The sequence below is a fragment of the Cetorhinus maximus genome, chromosome 20 (genome assembly GCF_964194155.1).
Source record: "Cetorhinus maximus chromosome 20, sCetMax3.hap1.1, whole genome shotgun sequence".
Lineage (NCBI taxonomy): Eukaryota > Metazoa > Chordata > Chondrichthyes > Lamniformes > Cetorhinidae > Cetorhinus > Cetorhinus maximus.
Genome location: NC_135898.1, coordinates 65,629 through 81,920, shown reverse-complemented (window position 1 = coordinate 81,920; position 16,292 = coordinate 65,629). Strand labels below are relative to the sequence as shown.

Genomic DNA, 16,292 nt, shown 5'->3' with positions numbered 1-16,292 from the left:
AGAAAAATACATCAATCACAGCGGCAGTTGGCCTGTTACTTACCGCTTTCCCAACTTGTTCTGATCGCCTCAAGTCATCGATTGAGAGCCAGGCGGAAATATATTTCTGTTCCCTGACATTGCAACTACCGCGAATGATAGCACCAAATGTAAATTTCAACAGGCACTCGGTAATTTCTCGTTGAAGCCCCCGCCGTGAGTTTGCCCGATTGTGAGCAACTTCCTTCCAATTCGCCATGAAATCCACCCGCTTCAATTACCTACATCCTAGAGATACGGCAACATTTCCACACTATTTTTACTTCAGTGTTTGAAGTGCTTATATATTTTATATAATTTAACATCCTTCCGAAGGCAATTGTGAATGAGCAACTTGCACTGGTCATGCGCGACATGCCCACACCCCATGAAATAAACAGAAAAGAGATTGCATAGATACCAGCCTATTGACGGGAGATTTTTCAGCTTAAGGTTTGCTTTGGACAGATTATTTTCATCATTGACAAGAAGCAGATCGCACCTGACGCTGAACAGCTTTGTGAAGATCGGATCATTCAGCAGCTCTGGGAGAAACATACCCTCACAGCTCGCTGGTAACCTGAACTTTCAACTGGGCAAATCCGAGATTTCCAGCCTGTGCGCGATCAATCAGCGAGGAAGATTGCGGAATCCTCCACTCACTGCCCTTCGAGTTTGAAAACCAATAGTAGGGAAACTTTACCAGGTGGCCGGTTAGCTCAGATGGTTAGAGCGTGGTGCTAATAACGCCAAGGTCGCGGGTTCAATCCCCGTACGGGCCAACGTATTTTATTCGACTTAGAAGTAATTAAAGCCCGGACCCGGTTCAGTTGTTATTCCTCCGCTGTCACATGGAAAGAGCGTACCGAAAGGTTCTTCTGCAGCGTTGCAGGCTGTGTTTTTTTTCCATCCATGCTTCTTCCTTCTGGAACATTTCTGCCTCTAGTTCTGACAAATCCGTCCTTCTTTTAACAATTCTGTGCCACAAATTTGTTGGCGACAAGACAACAAAGCTTTGCTACTGCACAACGGAACACTTGCAAACGACGCTCTGCCCAGCATCTCTGGGGCAAATATATCCTTACAGCTCCCTGGTAACCTGAAGCTTTGACTGGGCAAGTACGAGAGTTCCAGCCTGTGCGGGGTCAGTCAGGTAAGGAAGAATGCTGAATTCTCCACTCACTGTCAGACTGAATTTGAAAAGCACTTGATCAAACTAGGAAACGTGCTGCTTGGCGAGTAGTTCGCTCCGAGATAAAGGCAAAATGCTGCGGATGCTGAAAATCTGAAACAAAAACAAAACATGCTGGAAAAACCTCTTCAGAGTCATACGGACTCGAAATGTTAAATCTGTCTTTCCCTCCACAGATGTTGTCAGACCTGCTGAGTTTTCCCGGCACTTTCTGTTTTTGATCAGTGAGCTCCAATGGTTAGAGGATGGTACTAATATCATTAAAGCTCACGGGTTCGATCCCCATTGGACAATGGGAGATGTATGGTAACTCGGTGCCTTTTCCAGTTTAGTTGCAGTCCTTCTACTGTTCCATTGTTCGAGGTTGAGTGGTAATTCCTATACTGTCACATCGGAATAGGATTCCGAATCGGACCGTGTTCTCCTGCCGCATCGCAGGTTGAGCCTTTTTCTCTTCCGCACTTCTTGCCTTTGGAAAATTTCTGCCTCTTGTCCTGACAAATCCGTCCTTCTTTTCACACTTCTGTGCAATAAACCGGTCAGCATCATGGCAACAAATATTTTCCCCTGTTCAGCGGAAAACTTGCAGACGAGCAGTGACATCGCTGTTAACTGTGCCCATGCCTGCCGTTCGCTGCAATGCTGCAGACAAATTACCTCGAGACAACTTGGAAGTGTCAGTGCAACCAATCAAACTAGCCTACCATAAAGTGATTGTATTAAAGTTATCAACAGTCCTCTACACGACAAAAATAACTCGCTTCACAACAATTTCACGCAAATACTGCATCTGTCAGCAAAGTCTATCCATTATTAAATTTCTCAACAGTCAGTCAGCTGCTGGCGAGGCCACAAAGCACAATATACTCCTAATTTGTTGTTAATTATTCTCAAACATGACCGGAACGAAGTAAAATACTGAACCGCTCAACGTCTACTTCATTGCTGAGCTACTTGTAAGCGACGGATAAACTAGGTCGCTGAGAAGCCAATGTTTTCCCGTCTATCTTGTCGTAATTCCAATCTCTCTCAGACATTCTAGTGACGAAGACACCCAGCAGAGGGTAAACCCAACGCAAAATAACTGTGAGATCTCCCCACGGTTTAGTAGTTTTGCTCTATGACTGTTACTGGGATAGATTTATAAATCACAAGGGCAGTTGGCCTGTTATTTGTTCTCTCATTCACTGGTTCCGCAATTTGCTCCAATCGCCTAAAGCCGCTGATTGAGAGCCAGGTGGAAATATCTTTCAGTTTCCTGCACTTGCAACTTCCCCGACATTTACTACCAAATTTAAAATCCAACAGGCACTCGGTCATTTCTCGCTAAAGATCCCGTCATAATTCGCAAACACTGTGATCGTTTTACTTCTCATTCGCAATTCAGTTCCAATTCCAAGCTTCACTTGCATCATCCTGAGGACAGGGCAACATCTCAAAACTAATTTTACTTCAATAGTTGAAGTGCTTTCACTTTGTAAATTTAACAATGCTTCCCAAGGCAATTTCGGATGAGCAACTTATACCGGTCGTGGAGGCACATCCATATCTCATGAAATAAATAGAAAAAGGGAGATTGGATAAGATATCAGCCTGTTGATGGCGAGAAGGTTTTCAGCTTGAGGTTTTCTTGCGGCGGAATATTTTGAACATTCAGAAGGGGAGCCCTGTTGTTGCTGATCAGTTTTGTGAAGATCGGAACAATGAGGCAGCTCTGGGGAAACTCATTCCCTTCCAGCTCGCCGGTAACCTGAAGCTTTGAATTTACAAATACGATAGTTCCAACGTTCCGGCTGGTGCGCGGTCAGTCAGCAAGGACTGAGTGTCGATGGTCCTTGGGTCGTTCTTCGGTAACATTCCAGACACAGAATCCGAGTGACCCCCGCCCCCCTGCTACCTTGATACTGTTTCAAAGAAATGCACTGGAAGGATATTGACCGTATAATGATTTAATGTTTTGAAAAAGTGTCTGCATGTATGACAGGAAAGAATCAAAGTTCATAATTCTCAGTCGGAACACATCTGAACATTCCCTCTACATACTGTGATATTTATCTGGCTGCCGCTATTACTGATCTCGTTTCCCTCTTTCTTACAGCGAACCTATTGACAATCATTATTCTCGCCAGAAGAAACTGCGGCCTTTCCAAATATATCTCTGTCTATATGGTGTCTGGAAACAGCAGATCTACTGATCATGTTCTTCATATATTAGAATATCAAAAATACAACAAAGTCTTTACACATTCATTCCTCTCCAACACTGTCATTGTTATGGCAGTACCAAACTTGAAGTTGAGCAGGCAGTACGTCATTTCGCGCTGAAGCACCCGTCATAAGTTGGCATTGAAGTGGCCGCCTTACTTCTCATTCGCAATTTAGTTCCAATTTCCAATCTTCAATTGTCACTGTCACTGTCAGCGATATATGGCCAGAATTTTAAAGCAAAGTATGTCACTGTGAAAACTGCTACAGTGACCATAACAGCGGTCTCTGTGCTGATCTATTGGGAAAATTTGCCATTTAGGTTGCCTAGGAACACAAACGTTCATTTCTCAGCATCTGAACAAACTGCAAAAACGGGTGATCAACAAACTGATCATTAACAATGTTCACATCCGCCCTGGCGCGGATTTTTTTCCATCGTCTTCCGGGGTAGCGGACTTTTCGGATGTATTTTATATCCATCTCTCAGTTTTGTTTTTATATTATTATTTAATAGTTTGACAATCAGGCGCATTTTAACAGCTACCAGAGACCGCAGGGGACTCCGGGCTCACAACAGCAAGAATCAGAATGACACAGAGGTGGAAAACAGAATAAAACCCTTTATTTGCCTGTTCACTATTTCAGGCAGTTTTATGATGTTGTGGTTGACAGCTGCTGTCTGTTCTGCAACTATCAGCTTAGCCGTTAATTACCGACCCGATTTTACATCCCTGGCATACATCGCCTCTCAAACTAGTTATATGTTGATTTATTTGAGTTCCTGTCCAAAAACTTGTGTTTATGCAGCTTCACAAGCTGTTACCATCCTTTCACGCGGATAAACACCCTCCATATGATAAACCGCGTTAATGCTCCTGAGCTGAAAATCCTGCTTTTCCTCCCAAACATTTCAGGTTCTTTGTTAAAATACATTTCAACCAGTTTCCTGAACACCTGTTTTTGCAGTTCTTTCTGTTTCTAGCAAATCTACATTATCTAATTGATCTGAGTAAATTATTTGTGTTTCCAAACTTCGGGTCAATGGGTTTAATTTAATGCATTCTCAAGCCAGGGAGCTGATGCGAGAAGATAATCATTTTAATTTTGGGGAGGCTGCGTGCAGTGTTTGACCGTTCACTCCGAACCGCATACACAACAATCATGCACAACACCTTAACCACAGCTGGACAAATGCAGCCTTGTTACATGTCGGTACAAAATGTCAGGCATAATCTAATGTACAAAACATCAGACAATTGCCTGGAATCATTTATTCATCACCTTCACCACATGAGCCCTTTTCTAATCTCCCAGCCCATGTCGAAATGATACTCCTGAATCGCGGAATCCTTTCATTCAGAAGGAAGCCTGTCGGCCCATCGAGTCTGTCCATGCTCTTTGATAGATCTGTCAATAATGTTCACAATCCAGCTTTTCCCCATTACCCTGTAAATTAGTTCCATTGAAATCCCGATTGAATCTGATTTCACCTTCCATTTAGGTGAAAAAACAAAGTAGCGTGAAAGCTGGCAATATTAAAATTAACAGAACTGCCAAAGAAAGAAATACAACATAAGTTTGCGATGCCTCTTTGTGGACAGTGAAGGCGGCTGTGGGAAGCATGTGAAACCAAGCCCGCGTGCCTCAGTCGGTAGAGCATCAGACTTTTATCCTGAGGGTCCAGGTTTCCATCGCTGTTTGGGCGTTGCCTTTTTGGCTCAAGGTGTTCACTCCCAGCAAAACGGCAACAAAACGAGTCATGGAGGTTGAATTCTTCAAGGAGAACTGAAGAAACGGAGAACCCTTTAGTTTGCAGAAAAATACCCACCATCTCGTAATTGTGGGAGCTTCGATCGATTTTAGAATTGTTTCCGGATTTCCAGCTACTCTAAGTGTGAAAAGTGTTTCCTGATTTTTCCCTTGGTTGGCACGATCACTGTGGATCAGAGGCAAAAACATGTCAAGATTCAACCCCATTCTTACTGGCGGGAGAAACAGTTTCTCCGTGTTTAACCTAACAAATCACATTAACAGGTTTTAAACCTTCATTCTTCTATACTCAAGGAAATAGAAAAGTTTGGAAGTCCTGAAAAGGGTGGGGGGCGGTGATATGCAGGGATCAGGAAAAAGGCGAAGGATTGACACTAGGTGAAGTTCTCCTTATGAAAGCCAGTACAGACAGGATGGGCCAAATGGCCTTCCGTATTGTGCCCATTCTATGATGATGTTCTCTCTGTCAGTGTGTAGGCAATGAGTTGAGGTCTCTATGAGATTCTTTCAACTGGGACTTGGACACGACCCCAGGTTAGGGTTGCCGTGAGGCTTGGAATACATCGACAGCTTTTACTATTTTCCGTTCTCGGGTGAGAGAATTGCTGGCAAGGCCAACATTAATTTTTGGAGCCTTCCTCTCCATTATAGATGTTTAATTCTCCACCTTCATTCGCCATTGTACGTGCAAGATCTGCACAGCTTAAATCTGATCCTTTGATTGTGGGATCACATCGAAAGCGATTGTCTGTGAGGACAGGAGACAATAGGCACAACAGCCAAGTGTTGTAATGGGAATGAGGTGCACAGGATTTGTAGAAGGCACTAGTTGAGTCTCAGTTGTTGTATCCCGTCTGGCTCTGGGCGCTGCTCTTTATGAACGATGTGGTGATGTGAAGGATGTTGGAAAGAGGGCAGGAAAGATTCACGAGACTACTTCTGGAATGAGGAACTTCAGTTATGATGGTAGATTGGAGAACTTAGGACTGTTTTCCTGGGAGAAAAGAAGGCTGAGAGGAGATTTGATAGAAGGATTGAAAATCACGAGGTGCCTGGTCAGAAGAGACAGGGAGAAAGTGTTACCGTTCGTGAAATGTTCAAGACTTCGAGGGTAGAAATTTAAAGTAGTTCGTTAAAAAAAAGCAAAAGTGACACGAGGAAATACTTTACTTTCCCTGCAAAAAGTGGTTAAGGCCTGCAATGCACTGCCTGAGAGTGTGCTGGCGGCAGGTTCAAAGGAAGTATTAAAAAGAGAGCTACACTGTTATCTGGCTTTAAATCCGTGCCTGTGGCCCTGGGTCCTAGGGTACAAGTCATTGGAAATAACTTTCAAAAAAATTATCAAATTCCTCCTGCAATCATGAGTATGGGTTTCGGTAAAGGGGCTGTCAGTCGGTAAAATGTAGGGACTGAGCTGTGGTTTAGTGTCTGGATTTGAAGAGGGTTAAGGGGGAGTTCAAGAAGCAAACAAAGTTCCAGAGGGGGAAAACTGAAAGATTGGCGAGGAGGAAAAGCGAGGAATATGAATGGCGTTCACTATCTTTCAAATTTTATTCAATGAAGGACCCAAAGGGAAAAGCATCCCTGTGTCAAGGAGCCGTGCAGTGAGCGGCAAATAGAACTGAAATTAGCAGAATCCTGGTGTTTACTGAGGGAGGGGAAACGGGGTAAGCAAGGAAACAAAAGATGGTGGATTCAGAATAGCTGCCGTCAAAAAGCAAAGGAAATGAAGGAAAAAAGTAAATTTTAAAAATGAACAAAATGCTGGCAGAGATTAAAATGTAAATTACTCTGTCATGTTACGGTCACGGTTTACAAGATGCACGTTTATTGTCAGATTATTAATGAATTCTGCGTGTATATTCATTTCCAAATCGAGCACAGCCCGGCTCCTCTCGGTTTTAAAGTAACTTGTTTCAGCAAACTGTCCTCGATTCAATCTACCAAACCACTAATTTCACAGAAATTCCGATTCAGCCCATTTGAGGTGAAAGAGCCAGTTTCTGTGTTAACGCGCACACGGAAATGTCGCCTGACTGTGGGTTAAGGGCCCTTCTTTTAAACGTGCGCTCATATCCCGGGATCTCTGAAGGCAACCGCAGATTCTTGACTCTGTTGATATACAATCTTTATCAGCATCTGTCTCCCATATACCAACCAAATGCAAATTCTGTTTCTAATTTCGCGTGCTTTCTCTGTATAAATACCAGAGCTTACACCCCGTCGGGGAATTGAACCCCAATCTCCTGAGTAACAAATGGGGATACTAAACACTACATTAACGAGCGAATTGAACTGCACGACGTGTACAGGCTTAGATCTACCATGCCTCTGACATGCACACACAAACTCATTCACAGCGCAGCAAAGCAATGATAATTGCGCTGTTGCAGAGGAGATGCTTTCCGACTGATCTAAACGAGCATAATAATCGTCCTGGGTAAAGCAATCTATCATATTTAAAGCCACAAAATGCAGTGGTGAACATGTGTGTGTGTGTTTGTGTGTGTGTGATTCGGAGGTAATGATAGAGAGGTGGAGAGAGAGACAGAGAGAGAAAGAGCCAGTGTTACCAGCTGACTTGAGGATTGAGAATGTTATATCCGTGTTGAAGAAAGTAGCGGTTGGAAATCTTTTCATTAGAATTTCTCCCGCATGTGTTTTAGGAACAAAATCTCACTTTAACGGATCAAATTAATCTCCGGGCTTGGCGTTTCTTATTTGAGAGGTTTAAAATTAACAATAAGAAAAAACAGAAAATGCTGGAAAAGCTCAGCAGATCTGGCAGCGTCTGTGGAGAGAGTAACCAAGTTAACGTTTCGAGTCGGCATGGCTTCCTCAAACAGCGATTGGCGGGAATGGAACACGAATCAGCTGCGCGGAAGACAGATTATATCCCCCACTAACGCTGATTACAGGCCCTTCAATGGCGGGAAAAATGTCAAAACACTTACAAAGAGCGTTATCATTAAAAATAAAAGAGCCGATTGCTATGCAGCCATTCACAATCTCATCTGGACACATCCTTTGTTTTTTTTACTAGAACCATTACAATTATGTTCAGCTTGTGTCCCATGAAACCTTTTCCCTCCTCCACCCCAACAACCCACCGCCCCACCAAAAACCCTCACTCAGCTCTTTTGTTAACCCTGCGCCCTCCAGCTCTCCACTGGTTTAAACATTGTCTCCTTCTCCATTTCTTCTGTTCTGATGAAAAGCCATCGACCTGAACAGTTCACTGTGTTTGTCTACACTGATGCTCTGTGACCTCCTAAACATTTTTGGGTCCTTTTTTTGTTTCTGTTTTTTTTTTCACTTTTCCAGTGACTACACTGTTTTCCTTTTCAATTTGAACGGTTTGCGAAAAAGTTGCGAACAATATTTATATTCCTCGCTCTTGTTCCTTGCTAATCTTCCAGTTGTCTTCCTCCATAGATCTGTTTGTCTCGTGAACTCCCTCCTAACGCTCCACAATTCCGAACACTAAACCACAGCTCAGTCCCTATGCTGAAGCCACTGACTGCCCCAGTAATGAAGTCCCCCTTCCTGATTTCTGCAGTGATTTGACACAAGCTTACCAGATGCTAAGGGAAACAGATCAGTCAGTCGAAGAGCCTATTTCTATTGGCTGGTAATCTCGGAGTGTAAACATTAAAACCAGAGATTCCGGCATGGAAATTAGGAAACAATTCTACACACAAAATGCGCTAGAACTTCAGGGTCACATTCTGTGAACAGAATCTAATGTTTGATTGATTGTTATATTTTCAATCTGAGATTGATCGAGTTTTGTTAAAGGAGGGTATTAAGGAATATGAGGGAAAGTCGAGCAGATGGAGTTAGTAACCAAGTAGACGCAACATCATTGAACATATTCCAGGAGCTAACTAGCCTCAGTAACAGCAAACTTCGAGGGAAACAACTAAACTACAGCCTTCTGGACTCAACATTGAGTTCAAGAAATTTACACCATAACATCTGCCTCTATGTTGGTTCTTGCGCCTATTTTTATTTTCCTGGTTTGGTTTTGTCACGGTTCTTTCTTTCTAAATCATGTTACATTTAGGTGGTTGCGATGCTGCCACTCAAAACTTCATCTGGACACATTTTTTTATTCTTTACTGTACCCACAGGAATACAGAAATGTTACAGCGCAGCAGAAGGTCACTCAGTCCATCCTGTCTGCAGCAGATCTCCGAGTGAGACATTCCCTGGCTTCTCCCCCTAGCCCTGCACATTGTGCCATGAAAAAATGTTGTCTCCTGCCTCACAGGCAATCACTTTCGAAACGACGGCACAACCACTGGATCAGATCGAAGCTCTGCAGTCCTGCCACATCGAGTTATGCATGGTGGTGAACAATTAAACAACTAACTGGAAGGGGAAGCTGCGCGAATAAATCAAGGCCTGTTCACACAGCATTGTAACTGCGTCCTCCTGACTTGCACATGCTTTGCTTGGTTCGAGTGCATCAACAGTCGGTGTTGCACTTGGAACCTTTAAGCTTCGTTGACCAGCGAAGCTCATTTCACACTTATGTCCATCCTTGATTATCTCTTTGATGCTATTTATTTTGGGCTTGTCTTGCAGGTCTTTCTGGGACGTGTCCATGCGATTAACAACTGAACAATTCTGCCGACTATTTCTGCACTTGAAAAATCATACGATGGACCCCTTTCTCTGCATCTGTTGATGAAGTTGTCCATGGGTATGGTCTGTGGTGGAAATGACATGACATGTCGATGATGAATTCTGAAGTTGAACGTGATTCTGAACCGGTCTTCCAATATAACCCATATCTTTGCGCATGCTTTAGCTCTTCTGCTGTTAATCTTGACATGTTCAGCCTGCGTAGACCTTCATTCTCAAATTTAGGCGAATTTTAATGGCTTGCTTGTCTGGCTCAGGCACACCTGAATTAAGAAACCGTAGCTCTGTTTAAACTTTTTGAATTCGGGTGTTAGGTCAGCTGCATCCGAATTCAATCTGGGGAATTTTGTGGACATTTTGACAAAGTCCTTTGACCTTCCTTCTTCTGTAGTACCTGGAATGACTGTCACTGTGGCTGCTTTTGCTGACATTTCCAAAGTTGTGCCAATATAATCGCAGCCTTCTCTGGCCTGATGTTTATGCAGTTTTGTTTATTTATTTTCTTTCTTTGACTCTCCCTCACTCACTATCAATCCGGTCCACGCCCTGGTCAGTCGCCTTTCTTGACTGACCTAATATGGAGCTGGTCCTTTTGATACCCTCTCCCACTCACTGAACTGACAGGCCATGCACTGCAATCTCACCATGAGTGATCCGTCTGCTTCCCTGCGCTTCATTTGAACACTATCTGACTCTGTTTTACAAGCTTTTCTGTACAGTCAGCGCTCTGCCTTCTTAATGCTTTCCGACCTTCGGCTCTCTTTAGGTCTGAGCAAAACTTCAAGAGTCGCCTCATGCCATGTAGCATAACCTGACACTGTTCACCAATCGCATCTGTAGTTAATCTTAATGCCAGGCTGTCTGACCACCGCTGAACACCATTTTCTGTTGTTATAATGATGGAGGCGCCAACCACCATTCAAATATATGGCTAATGCTTTGAGATACTTTGCCCCATCAATTGCATGTCGTCAGCTGTGGTGTCCTGGTGGTGAGCATAGCTGCTTTTCAAGCAGTTGATCTGGGTTCTATTCCCAACAATCGCAGTTTGTACATTTTAGATTTCTGAGTTCAGGAGCTCCAAGCAGGAGTTGATTCTGATGAGTTGAGATTTTGTTCCAAAAACACACGCGGCTCTAATTCAAGTGAAGCGATTTCCAAGGTCCACTTATATAAGGGAGGAAAATAGTCATGGAGGGATTTGAAATTGAGAATGAGAATTTTATAATGGAGGCATTGGCGGGTCACGAGCGAGTTTTCTAGGTCAGCAAACGCGGGGGTTATTGGTGCGGTTTCATATATTTAGATTAGGGACACATAAATACTTGTCCGGAGGTAGAACGCTTGAAGACATCACAGCTGTGCCTTGTTCTGCTCACAGGCAGCAGTGAAACTAAGACTGGATTTCACGGCCCATTTCCCTTCTAGTAAGACATGCTGCTATCCCTGAAAGGCAGATTACAAAACCCAAGTACATCTTACCCTAGAATAAGCAGGATTTCAGTCTGATTTCTCAGGATATGACCTACATCACTTCAGATAAAACATAAATACGCAAGGAACTGAGCACAGCCTTGAAAGTTTCACAGGAAACATTGAGTTGGGAAAGAGGTGAAATATTGAAAGAACTCATCTCAAAAAATGGAAAAATGCGGGAAAAATTCGGCTGTTCTGATAGTTTCGGTTAGCGGGTCAATTATTGAAACCTTCGATAGGCCTGAAATATTTACTAACCTTGCTCTGTGGGAGCTGATTGCAGCACCTTCTGTTATTATTTCAGATTCCCAGCGTGAGCAGTCTGTCCTTTTCTGAACAATAAAACAATCTCTGTGCTGGAATCGACATTCAAATAAAGAATTACGAAGCAGCAGAGGGAAAACTTTCAGAGAATTGGTGAATTTTACTAAATCCGAGTAATCCTATCCCAGCACCACACTAAAGTTCAGGGAAAACCTTCATTATCAGCAATGAGGAACAAGCCTGAGTTATGTTTTAAATGGAAGATAAGTGAAAGTTGTAAACCTTTTTATTTGAATTACACCTGCGCGTGATTTCCGTGCAAAATCTCACCGAAACGGATCAAATACAGATCCAAGTGTGGGGTTTCCGATTTGAGATGTTTAAAAAATCAACAAACTGCGATGTTAGGAAATTGAACCAGAGTCAACTGCTTGCAAAGCAAAACCACTCACCACTATACCACCATCGCTGAACTCGGTACTTTCACAGCTGCAAAGTTTTCCAAGGAACTTAAGAGGAGCATTATCGTTAAAAAATAAAGCTGATGCTCAGCCAAAGAAGGAGAAATTAGGTCTGGTGACAAAAGTTTTCTCAGAGAAGTAGACTTTAAGGAGCTTCCTAAAGATAAGAGGGAGCTGGAGAAGTGGAGGGGTTTAGGGAGGGAGTCCAGAATTTTAGACCAGGACAGCTGAATGCACGGTTGTCAATGCTATAGAGATTAAAACCCGGAATGTACAAGATAGCAGAAGAGCAGGAATCTGGAAGACTTGTTGGGTTGGAGGAGGTTACGGAGAAATGAAGGAGTGAAGTCAGGGAGAGATTTTAAAGTAAGGGTGAGGGTTTTGAAATTGAGGCATTGCCGGGACAGGAGCCAGTGTCGGTCAACAAACACGGGGATGATTGGTGAACTGAACTTGATTCAGGTGAAGTTCCAGGCAGCAGAATTTTGGATGAGCACAGGTATGTGTGGGGTGGAAGATGGGAGGCCGGCCAGGTGAACACTGGAATAGTCAAGCCGAGAGTCAACAAAGACATGGATGAGGGTTTCAGCAGCTGATGAGCTGAGGCAGGATCGGGGTTGGCCGATGTTTAGGATGTTCAAGTACTGAGTGTTCATCTGATAACAGCCTGTCAGTCTGTCTAATATCATGCAGTTTTATCAGAGATATTGGGGGTAAAATGGATACAGCGTCAGCCATTATTGTTCAATATTAGGATTGTTACTGTGTCTGTATCTCTGAAACATTATGTCAGTGCGGGACTTTTCACATTTCACTGCAATCAGAAGCTGAACAAAATGGCCCAAACTGTGGCCAAGGACTGAGACCCTTTAAAGCTGACATTTGCCCCTTTAAGTCGCCCAATTGGGATAATTCCCTGCAGGATATTTGCTGTTCATGAACCATTCATATCAATAATTCCTGGCACTGGGTTCACTGAGAGGGATAAAGAGTCAGTGAACAGGGCGGAGTGTCACAGTTGTTCTGTTACTGACTCTACCCCTCCCGGTAGTTTAGTGAGGACTCGGTCTCCCTGGGAATGTGTTGTCCCCAATTCCGCCCGATTCCCATCTTTTAACACTGAGAGAACTGACAGCTGTCAGTAACTCCAATATCGGGATCCTGGTGAGTTCATTGTGGTTCAGTGTTTAGACAACACAATAACAAACAAGGTTTACAGAAAATATGATAACTCAGATTCAGGAGTGGTTCAGACATGTGGGCAATATGCGCTCTCTACCTTCTGATTCAGGTTCCTGAACGTTACGGAAAAAGAAATGATATTTGTTGCATTGTTGATGTTATGGTCGGAGGGCCTATTAGGTGAGAGGTTTAACTTCCCTGTGTCGTGTAAGGTTATTAGAAGATTGTAGGTTGGAATCCTGCAAATTGTCCTATGATTCTTTGACGCAGATAAATTGTCGTGTACAGAAGTTCTCGCACACTTTGTGTGTAGAATTCTTTTTTTCTAATTCCCTCGGTAAAAACCCTGACTTTAACCCTTTGACGGTGGCACTGGTTCCTGGATTCCCAGTCAGCGGAAATAGTTTTGGGCTGATCTTACTTGTTCAAGTTACAAAAAAATGTATCGAATCCCTCCTGCAATCATGAGGAAAGACCTCGGTAAAGCAACAGTCAGTTGGTTAAATATAGGGACTGAGTTGTGTCGGAAATTGAAGAGGGTTTGGAGGGAGTTCAAGAGACAAACAGATTTACAGAGGAAGAAAACTGAATGATTGGCGAGGAGGAAGAGAAAGGAATATGAATGGCCTTCACCATCTTTCAAATTTTACTCAATGAAACATCAAAAGAGAAAATAATCTCTGTGCCAAGGAGCTGCTGATAGTGCAGAGACCAGAACATAGAGCTGGAATTAGGAGAATCATCGTGTTCACTGAGGGAGAGGCAATGGGATAAGGAAGGAAAAGTTGCGAGGGGGCCTGAGATGAAAGGCAGAATCCTGAAATGCTGCCGTCAAAAAGCAAAGGAAATAAATGGAAAAATTTACGTTTAATAAATGAACAAAATGGTGGCAGAGGTTATAATGTAAGTTACTCTGTCATGTTAGACTCACTGTTTACAAGATGCGCGTTTACTGTCAGATTGCTAATGAATTCTGCCTCGTTAGTCATTACTAAATCGAGTGTGGCCGGTTCCTCTCGGTTTTAAAATACCTTCTTTTAGCAAGCTGTCCTGGGTTCAAGCTACCAATTCACTGATTTCACTGAAATTCCGATTCAGCCCAGTTTAAGTGAAAGAGGCAGCGTCGGTTGCTCGGACACATCGGGAACGGTCGGCTGACTGTTGGTGTGAAGGGCCGTTCCTCTCAAGGAAGTTTAATATTCCGGGATCTCTAGAAACTACCGCTGTTCCTGAATCTCCCTGTCGCTGAGAAGAAATCTTTATCTGCACTCTCTCCTGTATATAAAACAATTCCCAAGGCATTTCCAATTTCGTACTTCCTCGTGTAAAGATAACAGGACTACGGCTCCTCCTCGTCGGGGAATTGAACCCCAGTCTCCCGCGTGACAGGCGGGGATACTAACCACTATACTAACGAGGAGCTACGGAACTTTGGCACAGAGTAGAGAAACCTGGGGTTAACTTCACTCAGTAACCAATGAAAATGCTGCAGTAGCAAAATGTGGGACTGGAGGGGGCTTCCATCAGTTGTTTCCGAGACTTCTAATTGAACTCTCTGTTGTTCAATTGCTGTCAGGAACTTATGATGCTTAATAACCCACAAATTGATAGATTTGTTGAATGAAAGAAATTAAATTGTCCTCCGATCAGCACATTCATATCGTGAAGCATTCCTCTTTTGTGTAGTGTCTCGGTTTATCAATGGGAAAATCTGACCGCCAGTGAGATCCGCGGATGTAACACTCACACCAAACTTCCTGGGGAGTTGCCAATATGGGGAATTGTCAGTGAATACGCGGCACACGCCTATGCTCAATAATGAGCACGACTGACGAAAAAATGTAAATGTAAAAAATGTAAAATGTAAATTCTGTACCCGCAGTGAAAGTCAAGGAGAGTTCGGAGACAATGAAAATGTCATCAATTCAGGTTATCTGCTTTGTGGCAAATCCTGGCAAAATAACACTTCTTCTGACCCCAATGTGGGACTTTTAATAATGATAGGGATTTATTTTTTCTCCTGAAACATTTCCCGACCAGGATCCCAATGAGTGAAAAAAAATACCCAAATGTTAAAATGAAAGGTGAATATATTTATGTTCACCCTGCAGTGACGGGGAAACCCCCCCCGCCCCCTGTCATTATTGTGTCCAGCCTCCTGCTGGGCCGCCGTCTTGCATTTGTGCAGCAGCTGTTTATTATTCGGTTCAGCTCTGTCTCTCCCGTCACTGGTTCCCCATCCTGTCGATGGTGCTGTCTCATGAACTCCGAGAATGTAACCCATTCGCTTATTAAAATCACAAGACAGAGACTGTTTGAGTGAAACATTTGGACCCAGACCGAGTGTTTAGTTCACCACCCAGCAGCTCCTGGGAATTACATTCACTTGCTTTATAAATGCCTGGTTACTGGTTGTTATATGCACTCACCCTTGACTGTCTCAATGACCTTCAAGGGTAAAGGCTTCCTCCCGCCTGCTGTAGAAGCTGCGCCCCTGCAGCTTGAGTTGTGCAGGACATCACTAGTGAAGAGTGCATGCACCAGGCGGCTTATAACCAGGTTTCTCTTTTCTAAATTTTTCAGAGTCTCCAACTGTTCCGGCGCTACAAAAAACATTTGACGATGTTGCAGTTCCACCTTCTCGTGCCTAGGGTTCTGAAAGTTAGGGATTAATTTGAGACCCTGATAGTCCGATGGCTGCAAATGTGTGTTGCTGCTAAAACACGATGAGATGTGAAAACTAGACAATGTGCTTTCATTTCCTGAGTGAATTGTACTTGCGTCAAATCTCCTTTCCCACTCCCACTCTTCAATCCTGCCTCCAGCAGGTATCCTTTGTGTGAAAATGGATTCTTGAGGGCCCTGCAACTTTGTAATTTCGGCATTCATGGGTGGTTGATTGGCCGTTACCCCCTGAGGTCTGCATAATGCTGGGAATAACTGCTGGTCTGTTTGCAAAATATTTTTTAAAATGTTTCAGTGATCGACATTGAACCATCATAAAGAGTGAGTCAAAGCGTGATCGCTGCGATTTCTCATTTAAATTCCCAACCTGGTGACAAGAATCACTC

General features: G+C 43.4%; 2 non-coding genes across 2 annotated transcripts; one reads left to right on the top strand and one right to left on the bottom strand.

Annotated features, from left to right (window-relative positions):
• The first annotated feature begins 726 nt into the window (after positions 1-726).
• trnai-aau (transfer RNA isoleucine (anticodon AAU)) lies at positions 727-800 on the top strand. Its single transcript has one exon. It is a non-coding gene; the product is annotated as a tRNA-Ile (tRNA).
• Positions 801-14,569: 13,769 nt separating this feature from the next.
• Positions 14,570-14,641, bottom strand: trnad-guc (transfer RNA aspartic acid (anticodon GUC)). The gene has a single exon. It is a non-coding gene; the product is annotated as a tRNA-Asp (tRNA).
• Positions 14,642-16,292: the final 1,651 nt, after the last annotated feature.